The following is a 15,809-nucleotide window of genomic DNA, read 5'->3' on the forward strand; positions in this document are numbered from 1 at the left end:
CTAATTCTTACGGTTTAGAAATTTGCTTTAGCATCGCGATTAGAAAGTAAATAATTTATGGATATTTTGAGATATTCTCTCAATAAGAAATCAAAATTTCGAAACATATATATTAGAAAAAGGTTTTCGTCGTAAATAACATTTATGTATTATATATAGAACTATTATGCAAATTCAAATGTTATACGATATCAAGATTATTTTGTTATAATGCGGAAAAATCATTTTCCATTTTTTTTCTATGTTTTACCAATGTTATAATAATTTTCAAAGAATTTAATTGATTTTATTTTGAGAAGGTATTGTCTTTGCGATATTTATTTGTTTTTTCAAAATTTAGGTTTTTCATCATTTTTTTCATTTTTATATCATTATTCCTCTTTCAATAAATTATAAATAAGTAAACGAATAAATATCTAAACAAAAATAATTTTCATCTGGTAGTGCAATTTATGATTTACTTATAAAAAGAGAATTATAAATGTACATTTAAAATTGTCTATTACTTGCTTTTTTTATTATTTACTCAGAAAAATGATATTATAAATTAGAAGCAGGATAATATTATTACGATATTTTAAAATATTTATAGGGTAGTAAGAAAATAGTATATAAATAAAAATGAAAATTTTGATTCAAGACAAAGGTATTGTTTGGTAGCAGAGAATTATTTGTGTTTTAAGAAAACATTTCTAGATATTTGAATATACAAGGTGGTTATAATTAATGTTCCACTTTGAAATGTTCATAAAAAGAAAAATACTGGATCAAATGTTATCAAACTCAGCAATAGTTTAAAAGATGACATGAAAATTTATTTTCTGCCAAAAAAGTTTTAAAACTAACCACCAGAGGGAAAATGGCGCTCTATGCAATACTGTTAAGCAAAATACGACATGAAGACACCGGTTTTAAATGTATTTAATCGTTTCTGAAACGTGTTGCAAAGCATGTTCAATGTGTGTTATCTCAAAAGCATTGCTTATGGTGATAATCTGAAAATTTGGTGAAACTGGAAGATGCAATACACCGACATGTGAGTAACATTCCTCCTGACATGCTAAAAGCTACTGTTGAGAATGCAGTAATGCGATTTAACTTGCTTTCAGAAAATGGCGGACGTCACATTTTACTTGCTTTGTAACATGCTTCAGAAACGATTAAACACATTTTAAACCGATGTCTTCATGTCCTATTTTGCTTATTGCATGCAGCGCCATTTCCCCCTGGTGGTGAGTTTACTTTTTTGGGGGCTGAAAAGAAATTTCCATGACGTTCTTTAAACAATTACCAAGTTTGAAATCCTTTGGTCCAGTAATTTTCCTTTTATGACCATTTCAAAGTGGAACTTTAATTATAACCAACCTGTATATGTCTTCAAATCAAAAATTTGCAATGCATTTACTAAACGTTTTCACTATGTGCAAGAAATTACATTTTTTTCCACATAAAATATCTTCAAATGCAAAGAGTTGGAGGTATTAATGAATGCAGCATTGGAAAAAATAAATTTAAGCATTAACATACCCAAATTTTGTTGATTTAGTTGTTCCTATTCTCATACAAAATTTACAGCTAAGAAAACATTACATAAAAAGTACTTGCAGCTAAATAAACTCTTTTTGAGGAAATGAATCAACAGACTTTGCATAACAGGCCATTAGAATATAAAGAATGAATCTCAGAAAAGAAAAAGAAAAAAGTCAAATAATGTTTCTTTTACTCCTTAAAAAAATCATTATTTTTTTCACTAATTGGACAAACATAAGGTCTAACGACGATGAAGAAAAAAGAGCAAATGGGCTTTACTGTATGGTCTTACTTTCATTTTTTTATCATATTTCTTTGACGAAGAAAAAAAAATCGGATGGGCCTCATTACATATCTGAATCTGAAAAGAAGTTACCAAAAGTAACATCATGCAAATTATACATTAAGAATAATGAGAATATTTAATACATTATTCACATGAGGATGCTATTTTCTTCTGAAAAGTCAAAATAATTCTTAAATTTAAAGTTTTCATTGAGGTCATTTGTTTAATGGTGATTTAAAAGGTTCTTTTCTAATTAAATTCTTTTTTTTGTATTCTAAAAAAAGAATAATATATCATTATATTTTTTAAATTCCAAACAATCGTTTTATAAAAATTTTGTTTTCGGCTGATTTTTTATATATTTCAACATTTTTTTAAAAAATTATAATCTGCTTTTTTATTAAATGACGACATTTCAAAAAAAATGCTGATAGATAATCACTGGAATGGGACTAGGGAAAATTTAAATTTTCTTTTTGGCATTCTTTTCGAATTTAACAAATTATTGCACTTTTTTTCAACAAATAATATTTCATAATTATAATTACAAGGAAATGAATAAGAATATATATTAATGTTTATAAAAAAGAGTGAAACTCTTTTTATAGTTATAATTTTATGGAACTCTTTTTTAATTATATTGCACTCAAAAAAGTTATTGGGAAAGCCTGCAATTATGTATATTGCAAGTGATATAAAAATACACACATTCACTTTTCTTATTTATAGCGAATTTACAGATCATTTTCAATATTATGGAACAAGCGTGGAATTTAGATTAAAAGTGAAAGTGATTAAAAATGAAAGCAGATATTGATAATAAAAGTCAAAAAATATTCCCTGCGGGACATTTTTTTATTAACATAAAACCAGTATTCAGGAAAAAAGACTAAAAATTTACAATGAAGAAATATTATAAAACGAAAAACGAAAGAAATTCGCACATAAAACTTATTAAGAAACAACTCCTTTATTTTAAAAATTTTTATTGCCTTCGTTAGTTAGCTATAAATAAGTTCATTCTCACAGTCAAAATATAAATTGTATTTCAAAAAAAAGTTAGTCATTTATTCAAATATTCATAATAATCTTCTATATTGTACTTGAATTGCATCATTTTTCAAATACAAAGTTACTCTAAATTTTGAAGATGTATATTAGATATTAAATTTTTACAATTGCTTATGGCAGAACTAATGAAAGACGACACTGTACACTGTATAGTATACAGTATTATTATATAGTATATGTAGCCATAATTGGCATGCAAATTAAACAGATAAGGATTGATTTTAAAATTAAGAACAACTTGGTCACATTAATGTGAAGCATTTCGATATTATTTAAATTTATTTTTCCTTTCATGTATTTATTTATTTATACTGGAAAAAAAATTGGCAATAATTATACAATCTTCAAATAGCAAGCAAAAGTAAAAATTTTAAAAAAATTACTTTTTCCACATATAGAAGATGTCTTGTTAAATAATTCCGTGTTGATATATGTTCTCTATTGCTAATATAAATAATGTTTTTTTTTTTTTTTTTTTTTTTTTTTTTTTTTTTTTTTATGTTGCCTCTCTACAAATAGAAATAAATTTGTAAAATTTAGAACAATTTAGAACAAATTAAGAAATTGTCTAAAAATTTTAGTGAGATAAAAATTACTAAATTGCCGTATTTTCTATGTAGATTATGAAATATTATTTTATAAAGGATGCTTACGCCATTTTAAAATTTACAATACTTTGAAATATTTTAATTAACTTTTATTATTTTAAAATAATTCCTTTGTGATATTTTCAACAATATTTTGTGGTGAACAAGGCAATTGTAACCGAATTATTGTAAAGAATAATGTAATTCAATGTTGATTTACATTATTCTTTATGTAATTCGATTTCTCCACCGATATCGAAAGCTAAAGGAAAAATATTCTGGTCAAATCTTGCAGTAGATATTAAATAGGTTTTTTTTTGTACTTCCAAAGGAAGAACGCAATTAGATGATGAATCATATGACTGCTTACGGCTATTATGATAGAACATCGAGGGCACGGAAGTTTACTTTATAAAAGAATACTGTATACTCAAATAGCAATTTGATATTTAACATTTTATTTAATTAATTATTGAAACGAATTCATGAATAATTTATTTAATTGGAATTAAATACAACCAAATACTTTTGAAAAATATCCGACCCCCAAAGGCTGCTACTCCCCATCTCTTTTTCTACTAACCCTTAAGGAAAATTTATCTCCCTCTCTCTGTGTGTTTGTGCTCTACAGATCTAGACCCTTTAACCGAGAACTACTAAATTTGGCAGAAACCTGTTTTTGAATATGGAAATGACCACTTTGAAGTAATGTTTCTAAATATTCCATATAATTATTATTAAATAAAAAGTGAAAAGGGTGGTCTGACAGACTGCTAAAAATGGTTTACCTAAAGCTACTACTATACTTTTGTCTTTGTTAAATGAATTCGATCTATAGTTTCAATTTGAATACATATGAATATTTTCAGGAAGCTCCAATACTTTTTTGTCTGTATTAAAGAAATTTTTTCAAATTATCTTTCAGACCGCACATCTCTGCTAGTGTTCTAACAATATCATTGTTTTGTGGCATGGTATTGAATTATGGTCCTCGGAATATCATCCGAATTCTTGATGTTCGTTATGATGTAAAACTTTTAAGATTTCAAAATGTAATATAAAGTGACATCAGTGACGTAGAAAATTGGAATACATCATATATTGAATATATCATAATCTTTTATGAGATATATTTTACATTTATTTTCTGCCCTCGTTTATGATGCAGTTTATATTTTGATTGCTTGAAATTCGAATATATGATAATAGATCAAAATTGAATATTTGAAAATAATACAAAACTCCAGTTTACATGAATTATTATAAAATATTATATAAATTAAAATTAATCTGTAAAATAGATATTTGAAAATAAGTGTATCTACAATATTCAAATGATATAAAATACGATCATTTAATAAAAGTAATTGTAATGGTAGAATCGTTCCATGTGTTAGAAATAAAGAAAAATGTTCTACATAATTTTTTCGAAACTTTAACATTATTTGGAAATTTTTAATAAAAAATCTTTTAATAAAATGCCTATAAAAGCTGTGATGCTACATATATCTGTGGTTGAGTCTTAAAGACCATTACTGCCATATTTCAAGCTTTCTGAGGGAAGTACGTCCCGTCATCGATGTGGGATAGTCAAACCCCAACTTTTTCTGTACGTACCAGGATGGCGAAACATAACCACTAAACCGGAAGCTTCTCATTCTCATTTAGGAGGTGCCCCTCAGTCAGAGTATATTAAGCGGATATAGAAGCAGATAAAATGAATATGTAGATTGTTTAAATATAAAGGTATGTTCCTCTTGTTTTAACCCTTATATTCATTTTGTATAGTATACCATACATACAACTTCATAAAAATTATACCATACAAAATGAGGCATACTATACAAAATGTATAGCTACCTATATGCATTTTTTTGCTTTTCTTCAAAAAAGCAATCTTGCCACGATAAGGGTTAAATACAAATGTTATTACAGTAACATTTAATGCATTATAAATATATTAACATAGGCTTTATTATTCAATACTTAGTTAATAAACAAAAATATGAGAAAATTACGTGGCCAATTGTGGATTAAGTAGAAGTGATCTATTCCTCAAATTAAAATGTTCTCAGTGACTGACATACATATGCTAAAGCATTCCACTTCTAATTTTAAACTACGAACTTCAGCACTTGTGATTGCATTTATGCAGAATTATTCTCGAGTAAGCTGGAGTGATGCCTAGGTGGAATCGACCAATTTCGTACCTTTAGCTGCAGTTGTCGCCAGCTAGTTCCTAAATTACGGCCCTTTCATCGAGCAAAATTCATGTTTGATTAATCAGAAAGTGTATTAATTTCCAGCAAATAATAGAAACTACTTCCTCGATGAAGTTTTCATGATTCAGTTGTCTATTTAAGATCAATATGTGATGTCTATTTTTAGTTCAGCTAATTTTAACTGAAGTTATGTAGTTATAACTAAAATTGTGTTCTGAGTAATGAATACTGTACAATAGTTGTATGTTTAATACAGTGCATTTAATACTGTTCAATAGTTTTCATTTTTAAGTGTGTTTTTTAAATTCCAAGCATGTTATTACAGTAAGTTAATAATGCATATTTCAATCGCTTTTTCTATTCTTTACAAAATTTCAAAATAAAAGTTTCTTCAAGTGTATTTTGGTCAAAGACAAATGCAATGAAGCAAAACATCTCTGAAGGAAATAAAATTCCGAGCCATCAAATTTGCTGCTCTATGAAAAATCATACCTTAACAAATGCCTGCATCAGAATTCTCATAGCTGGGCAAAGATGCCAAAGTGGAGGAAATTTATGCAATGAACAAATAGAGCATCCGTTAATATGAACAATAGAAGCACATATCAGGCGACACGAAAAGAGAATAAATCAATAGCTTGTTGGATTTGCACTTCAAAATCAACAATCGCTATTTTAAAGACAAGGCCCTTGGGGTAAAATCGACACATCGTATATGTAAGTATGGAAGGAGAGCTTAAATTTGAAATCACTGGTGGAAATCTACATATATAATCTAATAATAAAAAGTGTTATTCTCCAGATTATAAAATTTAATCTGAAACCCGAATTAGACATCAGCTAAATGTTTATTGGGAATGTCGTAAACAGTTTCAAGATTACTTCTAAGGGTTTATTTATATAAAAAAGTTTATAATTAAAAAAAACAAATATTACTGTAAGATAAACAAATGTGACACAAATTCCCCACTTCTAGCACGTGGTTATTACAGATGTAAATATATAGTTAAAAAATTAAGCACCATAGGAATATAATAAATTTAAGCAATAAGAAAAGAAATGCAGGCAAAAAAATGAAGCTATATAAGTGTGATAAGAATAAAAAATAAGCTTTTATAAGGAACATTTACATATTTTCTCCTTTTCTTATTATTCGTATTATTTATTCTTATAATTATAAAAAAGAATTACAAGAATATATCTGAATTCTTACATTTCCAAGAAATTACCTTATAAAACATCTGTAACATATTCTGAATTAAATTTTTATCGCTTTTATGGTTTATTAATTTTCAAATAATAATGAAAAAATTTACACATTTTCCTTCAATAACAACTGACATTCATCACAATAGTTTTATATATTCATTTCGGAATAATAGTAAACACAATTAAATTTCAATTTATTACAATGAACATTTTATTAAGTATAAGGTTTTCCCAGCTAGAGGAATTTAATTTCTGAAGTTTCATTTAATCCAACTAGATCCAAGATTATTAATAGTTGTAATGTGGTGTGATCTGATGACCTGGTGTAAGGCTACCTGCTGAGCCTGGAGAGACCTACCAAAGGATCATCAACCTTATCGTTTAAGAGCGCACTCAAGTCCATTGGGGTCAAATATCTTCTACCTCTTTCCCCTGGCAACGATTCAAATTATGGGGTTTAATACTAAAATTGCCGTCGTTGTGAATCAGAAATGGACATAAATGTTATAGAACCTGACATAAACTCGTTTTAATCCAATATGCAGAAACATAGGGATTTATGGCATTAAACAAATCCCCCCCTCAGTAAAATATGGCATTTCCTGTGTTATATTCATTAAAACAGCACACGTTCGCAATGTTGATAAGAATGTCGAGTTATGGTTACTTATTTCGAAAATTCTTATTTAGAATATTTGCAAAATTATCTCTCTGATCTACAACTAGAGGAATTTAGATTGAAGTTTACTAAAATTGAACTAAGTTTTATTCTGTAACGAACAGTTTTGTCTCAGAAATTTAAATTACATACTTTGGAACTAGCAATGGCGTGAATATTACTAGTTACGGTTTTAATCTGATGTTACTTTTAAAAAAAGTAAAAAAGTGAAAAAATAAGAGTTTTGTATAAATAAATGCAGAACAAAATAAATATTCATGATAAAAATTTAATTATTATATACATACAATTTTATTAATTATCAATTAGGAACATTTAAAAAAAGGAAAGTTTTTCTGAGATGCAAAACTTCTCTGATGTTATTATAAGTCACTTAGATGCTGGAAATTGAAATTCATTTCTAAAAAAAACCCGATTAAATAAGAATTTTGAATTTTTAAAAATATTTCAAAGAGATTAATATAATACGAATACCAATTTTCTGAATTACTTTCTGAAATATGTGGTTTGTTCTTCAATAAAAATTTCTGTTAGAATTTTCAAGTGATAAAGAAATGCTCCATTGTAAATGCAAAAAATATGTAATAATTTCATATATATTAATAATTTCAATGGAAATTAACAATTTATTAAGCTGTATATTTTAATAATATAATAATATGAAATAGCATTTAATAGAATTAGTATTTAAAAATTCTACTAAATATTTTTAAATAAAAATTGCATTAAATAAATCAGGCTTTTTAGTTAAAAACTGAATTTTAATTATCAAATATTGATATAAATATCATCAATTTCTTGCAAGCCCTGAAGACAGAAAAATCATTCCGACTCAATGTGGCATCAGAAAAAAAAAAAGAAAAAAAAATCTGAAAGTCGTTTTTACACCCTCATCATCAGCGTGGGCGCATGCTATTTCGTACACAGCATCGTATTTCACGTTTCCATAAACTATTAGAGAAAGATGAAGAGCAAGCCATGTTGTAAGCAAATATTCTTATTCTAAGAAACGACAAAAAATAAGATCCAAAAAGTGTTTCGTTACTAGCCAGAAATTCCGGAGATCTTAAATAATAGAGCTCTGAAATTTTATCCCAGAACAGAAGGGTGGAAAAAAGAAGGAACGTCGTCTTCCACATCGCTTTTCCATATATTTTTTTCTTTAAAAATAGGATATCTTCGTATGATCTTATTCAACGTCAGGTAGAATATCTGTTATCTTTTATAGCATCTGGTTTACTATTCAGTAAATCATTTCAGTTTCCTATTATCACAAGAGAATGTTCCCTTTAATTTCCTTACTAAGCGTTAAATGTTAACCTAATAATAACATTAAATAATGCATAAATGGTTATGGATAATTGATTTTATTTTGCTTTAAAAATACGAATGACATCTTTCCATTTTTAGTTATCATATAAATTGTAAAATAAGAGGAATGCTCTCTATAAGACGCACATTGAAGCCATCATAAAGATGATATACAGACAGGCACAAACAATTGGAGCTTTTATATTGCAATAATAAGGCATATGTGACTTTAATTATAACAGAGAATAACATAATGAGAAGTAAATGGAACTTGTACCATGACAACTATAAAAATTTTACTATAAAAGTGTAGCCATCTCAAAAGAGTGTGAATTACTCATGTTTACATACACAGCCTAGCGTTCTTAATTTGTTAACCTTCTTCAAGTTCCCAGATTCTATATCTCATTTTTTTCTTATCTACTTAATCAAAAATTTAGACATAATTATCATGTTATGATCATATTACGATTAAAAAATATGGGATTATTTTCCATTTTATGAAGCAAAGAATAAAGAAAAAAATGTAACACTGTAGAGTTTTAAGTTCCGTAGAGTAAAATCAAAATGGTAAATAACAAACTCAACAAAAACTATAGCAACATAAGAAAAGATTGTTCACAATGATAAATGCTCAGAACTTGTTAATTTCTTTAAATGATTTGCAGTAACTCCACCAACCTATCTTTCAACCATTGCCAACGAAATCAATAAAAGATGCAAGTTTAATTTAAAGAATTTATTTGACAAATTAAATTTAAAAATTCAAAAATATCAAAAGTAATAACAGTTTGTAGCAAACTTAATAAGTTATGAAATAGTTTTTTTCTAACTTTAAAAATCAAAAAAGAAGAAAGGAAATTGTCATTTCAGAAGTCATTAAAGTAAAAAATAACAAACTCAACACACACTATGGTATTATAGTGTTTTTAACAGATTTAGTTCATGCGCATTGGGGAATATTCAAGGTTTATTTATTCCCATAAGATATTATTTTTTATTTACTTCAGTTATGTTTTGATCAATATTTCAAATTATTTCAAAATAACCCAATTCATTTATTGTATATAATGCACTTCTTTGGACCTCAATAAAACTCTGTAAATTATCCCCTCCCTTTAAAAAAATTAGAACAAATTAATCCAGCAATAGCAGCAACACAGAGCTCTCCCATGTAAATTAATGAAATATTAGCAATTAATAACAGCGTCATTCATTTCATATTATCCCAACAATCTTGTGGGGAATTATTTAAGGGCTCAGTGACGTGCTTCCCATAAAACTTCGAGGAATCCAAATCCCACCAAATGAGAGATTCAAGCAAAAATTAGCCATAGCTCACAAAAGGGTGAATTTATTTCTAGGAAACGAGGCAGAGGGTGGGGGTTTAGTTCTTTGTTCGCCTCAGTCGGGGATGACATTCACAGGAGTAAACCGATTCATCCCTGTTCGAGCGGAAAATGAGAATCCAATAGAACAAACCATGCTTCAGTCAAAATTCCGACCGAAGATTAGATAGGATGGGAAAAGGTGGAATTTATTTCATTAATAGATCTGTGCGAGTCTGGACTCTTATAAGCAGACAATTATTTTTCTTGTGTTTGGAAAGATTTGCTCCAAAACAAGTGCTTAAAGATTTTTTATTAGTTTTTAATGACTTAACTTTGCCTTATGACATATCTCGTAAAATGATGGTAGTATGTTATTTCGAGTGCAATGTTTTACTGTCACGACACTTATTTTTGAAAAAAAAATCTCTCTGGATTTGAAAAGTTTCTTAAAATTAAAGATTAAGTAATTCTGGTTGAGAAATTGGATGCTTATCTTAATTATTTGATTTCGTCTGTTTTCTATAATAAGGATTTCATTTATTCCAAACATGAATTATAACCAGTGAGACTAGTATTAACTGACATTATCTCGCATACTCACCAATATGGGTCATATGTTCATTCTCCATATAAAATGAACTTGGGTAAAACCACTATTCACCTGCATGGTATTGGTCAACAATAGTTAGAAATACAGATCTTTGACGAGAATCTAGAATTTTCCCTTGCTTATTGCATGTATTGGGCAGAATACATATAACTTAATACGTATTCAGTCCAATATATAAAATATATATTTTGAGCATTTTTCCAGACTGATGGAATCTACATTTTAACCTGAAATCACGTTTGTATTCACAAGAACACATATTAAATTTCATTAATTTAAGTCGTTGCGTTAATACCTTACTGTATGTACCGACAGTTGATCAGCGTTTTAAAAGATTTGGTTCAAAATTCGATAAATATCTATGCTTTAGATGCTAAACTTGCTCAACACTTTTTTTCTATGTATTCCATTAAGTTCCGTAATTAAGGATTTATATTACGCTCGAACAATCAGACATAGACTTGACGCGTTTCTATTTTTTTCAAAATTTTAAAAACCTGCAAAGTTAGCAAAATATTTATATAAAAATTCATCAATACAACTGAATGCCTTTTTTAGTTTCACAGAGAGATAGACAGACATGAAGGTATAATGACAAATATATATATATATATATATATATATATATTATTAATAATAATAAGCTTCTTTTCTTTTATTTTTCAGTGCACTAATTCAATCAGTTGACCAAGATTAACTGTAAGCACACAAAAAATGACAGACATAAAAATAAATTGGAAGGTCATTGAAATAAAATTCCAGAAATATCATTGTTACATAATAATGGCAGGAATTTTGAAAAGATTTAATTAACAGAACGGTAGTTAAAAGACTCCCTGCAGAAATCATGCAACTTTGTCTCTGTTCACAAATTCTACATCCTCTGCTCCAGTGTTTTGCATCGATAAAGGGAAAGTACATAAATATAATAAGGAGTACGTTGATATTGATTCTCCTTGTCCGATTGAAACAAGATAATTATTTTTATAATTTAAAAAAATCTCATTTCTAGAAATTAAAAAAAAAATCTTGAAAATCGAATTTTATCATAACAAAATGGCTGTCATGGTAGAATGGAATCTTTTGAATAAACTTGAATACCAAAGATCCATTTACTTTGTTGATTTCCACACTATAGTAAATTTTGCTTAATTCGAATTTAATGTAGTGGTTTTTACTTATGGTACTTAACAAGCCCGCTGACGAAATCAATGATTTAAGCCGAGTTTGTGCTGTAGATTCTGAGGGTAAAGGCCCCTGAACACCCGAGGGAAGAACTTCTAGCTCATATTAAGATGACAATGACACACTCGCTTGCAAAACCCCTTTTTGTAGGGGGCTCTTTCACACACATCACAGAAGAACACAAGGTAAAGAACAACCAGGATTCGAAACTGGGGTGCCCAGATCATGGAGAAGACGCGTTACCCCTAGGTCAAGACACCGGCTCATGCTTAATTCAAGTCTCATTTGTTCGAAATCGAGCTAAAGTCTCGAGTCTTTCATTTTATTTACTATATCAGTTCTGAATATAAAATTTAAACTAACAGCGGCATCTTATGTGAACTGTGTAATAAGGTGCATTCAGGATTCAAATCGAGTCCTTTTTGGAAAATCAGACAAATTTTCAAAGCAAAACTGCTACAGTGCGACATCTTTACAGTAACGGTGTTATATTGGAACAAGTTAAATGGAAACAATACTAAATTGTGTATGATTGACTTTCGGTTTCTCGAAACGGCAACTATAATTTTATAAGTAAGATCTGATCTGTGTTTGTGGTGGGTAATGCCACGTAATCTTATGCTTTTGATTTTGTGATATTCGAGTTTTGATTTTTGTGAACCCGGCACAAGCTAAGAATCCGTTCAGGAGCATACGCCGGAAAACAAACCTCATTCCTTCCTTCCTATGCTTTTGATTTGCGAAAATCTCCTCAAAAGTTTGAAGATATAATTGTATAACAAAAACATTAAACGCTTTCAAGCCCATTATGAGCAGAGGCGAAAGTACATTAGTTCCGGTGGAGGAACAGAGGGTTATCATGTGCTACGGGTGAGTACTTGTTTGTAACAATCATTAATAAATGTTGTGCCATTTAGAATCTAATGAAATCTAATGCAATGTTTCTTGTATTTCGATGTTTTCGTTTAATAGTTTATCGTATTGAATAGTTCGTTTCTTGAATTTCATGAATAATTTATCTTATAATGTAAATAAAATTGTAATTTTAATATTAAAGCAAAATTGATGTTTCAAATAAAGCCAAAATCATTCTTCCCTAAAAACTAGTATTTAGTATTTACTAACAAAGGGAAATATAAAACAGAATTTTTAATGTAAAAATGGTTAACAATTTGATTAGATACAGAAAAAGGACGGATTTAATTGTTTACATATTACTGAAATATTTTGAAAAAAATCTTTGCTGCTAATTTTTAAAATATGTTTTTGTTGTTTAATAGTAAATTCTATTTATTTTTAGTAACTATAAATGTACTTTCCCTACTTAGAGAAAGCATTATACAATATATATATTACAGCATTTTGATTTTTCATGGATTTGACTACCATTTTGTTAAAAATCGATGAGCTTCTTAGAAGTTTTGGATATAAATAAATATTTTTATTGTTTATTGCTTTGATTGTAATTTTAGATATGCAGTTAATTTGATAAAATTCAACGGATGCATACATCCTAAAAATATGCATAAATCATAATTCTGTTATTTCTACATTATAATGATAGATAAATAAACTATATGACTTTATTAATATGTTAAAATATATGATTATAATGAAATTCCCTTTCTTGTTATTATTTTGTTCAAGACAATTTTACCACATATTTCTTCCATAAGGTGCTATTTCGCGATGCCAGTTTATTTGAAAGGAACATTATCTTTCTTCCCAGTTAAATTAATGTTATGAAATATAAAATAATTAACGTTTTCATCTCTACTCTTATAAAATTGAAAAATATTAATTTTATGGAATAAATATCTACTATTATATATGAAGTCCTAAAATTTACTGTTTTCATGTACAGTTTCTAAATAAAGTGAAAATATTTCTAAGGCAAAATATTGATTATAAGGCCAAAAGTATGATTCAGTTTAATTACGTAAAAATAATTTGCGAAAAATATTTACGCCATCATATATATCAGATGGGAAAAAAATGATTTGATACTTAAAGAAATGGAAGGTTAAAATCTAAAACAAACAGCACCATAAATATTAGATGAAAGAATAGTGTTGTCAAATCATTAAAATAATATTAAAAAAATATCTTTTGAAACAGTCTTTAACTTTTTCAAATAAAAAAAAACTGTTAAGGCTAAATATTTCTGTACATTAAATTTATGACAAATTCAAGAACAGAATCTTGAGCTATGATAATTTGGAAATATTAATTTTCGTATCCTATATATAATCAATCGCAAATCGACGTGGAAAAAAAATATCAATGGAAATTTATATTTTTATTTAATGAGCTTGATAAAAACAAATTTATAAAGAATGAAACATTAGACTCAAGGAAGGTAAATCGTCCTTAGAATTAGAGTATTTAATATGTTATAGTAGAATATTAAGGGTTATTTTCACTATAAAACTCAAAAATGTCTTTAAAAACACTAAAAATATATAGTTTTAAAAATCTTAATAGATTAGATAAACAATGACCTTCAAATTAGTATTAAGAGGATGATTAAAAACATAATATTTATGACGTATATAAGAGATTAAAAATTCTTTATATAAAATCTTTTCGAAAACTATACGTATAAAAGGTTGAAAAATGCTTTCGTTTTTCAGTTTATGAAATTCTAATGAAATTGAAAACTTTTCTTTGAGATAAACAATCATAATCTCTAAAATACATTTCAGTCAAATTTGATGGAAGTGCGCCTGGTGATCCATCCCATAGAGCAACAAGAAACAGATACTTATCCCCAAACAAATTTATTTTTGTAACTAGTTGAAGTATTCTTATTCATCATTTAACTCATTATCAATATCAAAAAATCAAAAGTTTCTCATTTCCTTTTTATAAGTCCGCGTTTCTCAACCTTTCAGTATTCGTGGCCCAGTTTTCAATCATAACTTTCATCGCGCCCTCCCCCCTTACAATAAAATGTATACAACAATAATGTATATTGAGTATTTTGGATTCTGTTTTTAAATTATTTTTAATTAACTGCCAAAAAAAGAGTAAAAGCGAGCCAACGTTGGCGAGAAACCACATCTTGCATTTTGGACAAGCGGACAGTGAACAGATGAAGCGAATGAAAGCGGAGAAAATTTAAATAATATATTTGAAATGAAAGCCAAACAGGGAAATAACGTTAAAAGAATATGAAAGTAGAAAAATTCATCAATGAAAGTTAACCTAGACGGGGTGAGCTAAATTTAGAAACGGGAATACATTTTTTAGAATAATAAAAGAAATAAAACAGAAGCAGGACAAAACGAAAGTGAAAAAAAAATAGGAATGTCTGTGCAAGGGAATCCACACGACCGAGGCTGTCTCGAGCATGCGCGGAGTAAATGTTTTCTCATAAGAAGGAAAATATTTGATAAGCAAGTTTCAATTCCAGCCAGTCTCATTCGAGTTGATCCTTTTATCGCTATCGAATCAATTGTGAATTTGTATGTTTTCGTGTTAATTGCAATTCACCATATAAAATATTCACGGCAGCAGATTTATGCAGACTCATGAACAAATTTTTAAGCGGAAGTAAGCAAGCATTAGACAATAGTCAAGCCTCAACAAGTACACAGACGAGCGTGGTTCCGAAAAAATAAAATCAAGGAAATATTCTCAAGAATACTTAAATTTTGGGTTTACCAGTACTGAAGTAAATGAAGAAAAAAGGCCCCTGTGTATCATTTGCTCAAAATTGTTGGCCGAAAATAGCATGAAACCTAATAAACTTAAACGACATTCGGAAACGCTTCATAGTGAGTACG

The sequence above is a fragment of the Argiope bruennichi genome, chromosome 3, assembly GCF_947563725.1.
Source record: "Argiope bruennichi chromosome 3, qqArgBrue1.1, whole genome shotgun sequence".
Lineage (NCBI taxonomy): Eukaryota > Metazoa > Arthropoda > Arachnida > Araneae > Araneidae > Argiope > Argiope bruennichi.